Raw genomic sequence first — 5635 nt, 5'->3', positions numbered from 1 at the left:
TCTCTTACGGCCTCTTTTTGTTCTCATCATTTAAAGTTTAACTCTCAACTTTTCAAACTCTGACAGGTTGCAATGCTCAGAGTGAACAGCAGGAGGCAGCAGACACTAATGGTTTACCACAGACCCTCTGCAACTGTGCCCCCCCCAAGCTTATCCACCATGTTTTCATGTAGTCAAATTGTTAGTGAAACAGACAAACAGCGTTGACACCATCATGGAATCAAAGTTCCTGCAAACTCTCCAAAGAAACTTTTTACATTACATTTACAAACTTTCATTAAAAACATTTGAGAATGAAATCGAGAGTCCGAGGAAAGTTTTCCACTGTGTCATCTCTGGACTTCGATTGTCCTGTGAAGACACGAGGACCTGGTCCTGTCCTCTGCAGGCACCTGTAGCTCACCGGAGCAGAGAGAAACGAATTCAAAAGCAACAGAGCCGGCGGCTGATGGAGCCAAAACAAAGAGGATGGATTTCTGAGTGAAGACTAAACCTTCCTAAATCAGTTAGTCCTGGGCTCTTCCTCTAATCTGCTCATCCGGCCTTTGAAGCGTGCAGCTCGGGGGGCGATCGTCCCTCTCTTAAGTGACAAAATGCCCCGAGGTGACGCACAGACACACACAGCTGGACGAGGTAGAAACACTCCTGACTTTGTCCTGGTGAGAGGACAGATGCTCTCTGTCGGACCAGACCACCTCAGTCGAGTTCAACACAAGTCCAAGACCAGATCTGTCTGTTCTTAGACCTGAACTCCAGAGACCGTCTGCAGAATTAGATCTGGACTTTCTCTGGAGTTTGTCTTTCACACATGTTGTTCACAAAAACACGGAAACCTCTGCAGGATTCAGGTGAGAGGTGGAGCAGCCGGGTGCAGCAGACAGAGACAGGAAGTGACGTGTGACCTCTGCTGCAGAGGTCATGTGATCATGTTTACATCACCTGACACCTTCAGCTCTGATCACCACAAACTCTCTTCACATCTTCGTCTGTGTCTTCTACGTGTGTGTCAGCACTTCTTCACCAGAGAGGTTTGTTTTTGTTTCTTCATGTTTGTGTCCCGTGTTAGAAGCTCCTCACCCCCACTCACTAATTCGTACATTTGCATTCAGGAGTACAGCCCATCCCATGATTGTCCTCAGGATCTGCAGAGTTCAGTGCAAGTCTAGAGCAGCTTTACACTGCAGCGCTACTGAGGAGGCCTCCGTCTTTCATGTGTTTTTCCTGCTGAATGTCTGTTTTCATACATGAACTAAAGCTTGCACATGTTCCTGAAATGTTCTGGAGGTTCTGTCTGTCAGTTGCTAACTACAGGAAATGTCCAGAGAACATTTCACAAAGTTCATGTGTGGAACATCTGTACAGAGTCATTCTGAACGTTGGCAGCACAGAAAAGTTTTTCACTCTGTTTGGCATCAAGTGATCTGGAATTGAAAGTGTGTCTTGGGTGTGATATGAGTCTTTGTTTGTCCAACAAATAGATGTGGTTGTGATTTTTGTTTAAACTGATGAACATCAGTTTGAGCACGTTGCACATCAGTGTGATCATCTCTGCCTCTTGAACCCTGCACTGCGTCCTCAGTCCACCCTTCATGGTAATAAGCTGCAGCCTCTATCTCATTAGCAGCTCCTCATTCCTGTTCTTTCTCTGTGCGTTTGCCCTCAGTATTATCTCTGAGCTGAGAGCAGATCATCACGCTGGAGCCTCCTTGATGCTTGTTAAACCCTCTCGCTCACAGCTCCTCCTTTACAAGAGTGAAAAGATCCCACAAGGATTCATTAAAGCTGCCGATGAACAGACTGAAGCTGAGAGAGACACAGAGAAGTCCCCTCATCCCTTCAGAGACCACATAGGAAGAGCTGCTCTGACGCCTCTGGATTCGTCTGTTGGTCCCTCCTGGGGTTTAAATTGTAATGATTGAGATCTGACTCCGTGGCACAGACTCAACATCTACATGGAGATGAGAGCTTTTGTCATTATTAAAAATCCAATGAGCACAACACAGCTGAGCTGAACCTAAATATCAGGTGTGAAAGGTTCTGCACCGCTTCTTTCATCTTCTCCATTCAAACAGAAAGACTACTACCCCCCCAACGGACAACACGCCCACGTCAGACGCCGTCTACAAACCAATCAGAGTCAAGTACAGGTAGACTCCGCCCATGTAGGTGATGACAACAGGACATACGTATGTCAGACAAAATTCTTTAGTCCCTAAATTACAAAGTGAAACCAGAAGTAACAGATCAAAGGAAACATGGAACAAACATGAAGCTTCAGACTCAGAAAATGACCTAAAATCAACTTCACTCTTCAACTTGATGTTTACAATGAAGATAATTAGTAATTTCCTGCTGTTAAACTTCACACGTACAGAAAAGATATCGGTGGGATGTCTGAAGATTAAGACTCTGATCCGAATCTTATTTTTTCTCTTGTTCTTCTACTGAACCAACGTGAAAACATGAACCAGTGAAATCTCACTGTCAAACACAAATGTTTTCACTGTGTCTGAATTCTCCTGTTGTTGTTGTTGTTGTTTTTGTGTAACCCTAACCTGTGATGTTAGGGATTAGCAGACAGATTCATTCATTCTGTGTGTCTGTGTGTCTGTAAACCTACATATAGACAAACATTCATTTGTTCAGACCATTTTACAACACAAAGCATCATTAAAACACAGACTCACTAGACATGAACTAGTTGTGTTGGACTCGTGGAAGTTTAACTTTGTGTCGTGGTCTCTCTCACGCTTACAGACGTTTCTCCCTCCGTCTCTTATTCTTCTTCTTCAGCTGGTCCAACGACAGCCGTGTTCAGGAGGATTAATCCTGCCGATGACCTTGCTTTGTCACGCGAGGTCTCAGAGTGTGTGAGGTGCAGGAACCACACAAAACGTGGAGAGGGAGGAAGAAAAAAAGACTCCGCATTAAATCCAGCACACTGCTCGTCTATACTGTGACCTCTGACCTCTGCAGAGGGAGGGAGAGATGCTCCTCTCCTCCATCACTCCCCCTCCTCCTCTTTTCTCCCCCTTCCTTCGGTTTCCCAACTCCGCTGTTGTGGAGGTTTCGTCCGTCATCAGTAAAGTTGAATCGAATGAGCGCAGACGTCAGAAACAGGAGCTGAGACCATCAGACTGAAGACCAGAAAAATAAGAACTTTCATATTTTTATGAATAAAAACTAAACGACGCACATTATAGCACCGCACGTGCCTATTGTTTTTTCTGTATATATTGTTGTTTTATGTCCGATTTGTTGTTATGTCCAAAGGCACCAACCACACCAAGGCAATTTCCTGTATATGTAAATATACTTGGCAATAAAAAGAATTCTGATTCTGATCTGATTCTGATAATCGCTCTACAGACCGTTTCACATGTGAGAGCAGCAGAGGTGCTCACACGTGGTTTACATTACATTTCATTGAGCTGACGCTTTTATCCAAAGCGACTTACAATAAGTGCATCAACCATGAGGGTACAAACCCAGAACAACAAGAATAGAGAAAGTACAATTTCTTCAAAAAAGCAAAACTACAAAGTGTTATAAGTGCCATTTTAAGTGCTACTAAATTGTTAGTTTTAAAAATGTTATTCAAGGTGTAGTCAGAAGAGGTGTGTTTTTAGTTTGCGGCGGAAGTTGTGTAAACTTTCTGATGTCCTGATGTCCATGTGGAGCTCATTCCACCATTTAGGAGCCAGGACAGCAAACAGTTGTGATGTTGATGAGTGACAGCTGTCCCTCGCAGTGAGGGAGCAACGAGCCAATTGGCCGAAGCAGAGCAGAGTGAACGGGCTGGGGTGTAACGTTTGACCATGTCCTGGATGTAGACTGGACCAGATCCGTTCACAGCACGGTACCAAGTACTAATGTTTTGAAACGGATGCGGGCAGCTACTGGTAACCAGTGAAGGGAGCGGAGTGGTGTGAGTGAACTCAGGTTAAAGACCAGTGGAGCTGCTGCTTCCTGGATGAGCTGCAGAGGTCGGATGGCAGCAGCAGGTAGACCTGCCAGGAGGGAGGTGCAGTAGTCTAGGCCTGAGATGACCAGGGCCTGGACCAGAACCTGGACCAGAGCCTGGACCAGAACCTGTACCAAAACCTGGACCAGAACCTGCACCGCCCCCTGAGTGAGAAGGGGGCGTGTTCTCCTGATGTTGTGCAGCATGAATCTAGAGGAACGTGTTGTTACAGTAATGTTGGCAGTGAGAGTTGACTGTCGAGTGTCACACCCAGGTTCCTACAGGTCTGGGGGGGGCTAACACAGAGTTGTCAAAGGTAATAGTCAGGTCGTGGGTGGGAGAGTTTTTCCCTGGAAGGAAAAGTAGTTCAGTCTTGTCAAGGTTAAGTTTCAGGTGGTGTGCAGACATCCACTGAGAGATGTCAGGCAGAGATTCCTGCTGCTACCTGTGTTTCAGATTGGGAGAAAGAGAGGATTAGTTGGGTGTCATCAGCGTAGCTGTGGTAGGAAAAGCCATGTGAGTGAATGACAGAGCCGAGAGAGAAGAGGAGGGGACCCAGGACGGAACCTTGAGGGACCCCAGTAGTGAGAGGACAAGGTTCAGACACAGATCCTCTCCAAGTTACCTGGTAGTGTGGTCGTTGAGGTAGGATGAGAGCAGGGAGAGAGCAGAGCCTGAGACTCCCAGGTCCTGAGGGGGGGGGGATAAGGATCTGGTGGTTCACTGGGTCAAATGCAGCAGAGAGGTCTAGAAGGATGAGGACAGAGGAGAGAGAGGCGGCTCTAGCAGTGTGAAGCTGCTCAGAGACAGCAAGGAGGACAGTCTCAGTCGAGTGGCCTTGAAACCAGACTGGTGAGGGTCCAGAAGGTTGTTATGGTGGAGATGGGAGGAGAGTTGATTAAAGATCGCTCGCTCAGAGCTGTGGAAACAAAGGGAAGAAGAGAGACAGGTCTGTAGTGGTTTACTTCAGACGGGCCGAGGGGGTTTCTTCAGGAGAGGGTTTACTCTTGCCTCCTTCAGAGAGTTAGGAAACAGTTGACAGGGAAGTGTTGATAAGATGGGTGAGAAAGGAAGAAGGTCAGGAGCGATAGACTGGAGAATGTGAGATGGGGTCAAGGGGCAGGTGGTCGGGGGGGCGGAGGTTACCAAGGTAAGAACTTGATTGGGAGACGGGGGTGAAAGAGGAAAGTGAAGGGGATGAAGATGAAGGAAATGTAGATATAGAAGGAGGATTAGAGAATGAGGAGCGTAGGTCATCTATCTTTTTGTAAAGTAGTTGACAAAGTGGCTTGGTAGAAGGGGGACTGGGGGGTCAAGGAGTTTGGAAAAGATGGAGAAGAGTTTTTTGGGGTTGGAAAATGAGGATTGAATTCTAGTTAGGTGAAAAGAGCTTTTGGCTGAGGAAATAGTGACAGAGAAAGAAAAGAGGAGACTGATAAGTGAGCAGCTCGTCAGAGTGTTTAGATTTTCACCATTTCCTTTGTGATGCTCACATAGTGGCTCGGTCGCACCGAGACAGACAACCACGGAGCTGGGGAGGACCTGCGGACCTGTCATGACATAAGAGGACAGAGAGAGTCAAGAGAGGAGGACAGAGTAGAAAGGAGAATGTCTGTGGCAGAGTTAGGATGCATGAGTGAGAAGGAGTCAGTGGAAGGGAGATAAAACAGA

The sequence above is a fragment of the Hippoglossus stenolepis genome, chromosome 7 (assembly GCF_022539355.2).
Source record: "Hippoglossus stenolepis isolate QCI-W04-F060 chromosome 7, HSTE1.2, whole genome shotgun sequence".
NCBI lineage: Eukaryota > Metazoa > Chordata > Actinopteri > Pleuronectiformes > Pleuronectidae > Hippoglossus > Hippoglossus stenolepis.
This window is presented reverse-complemented; position numbering follows the sequence as displayed.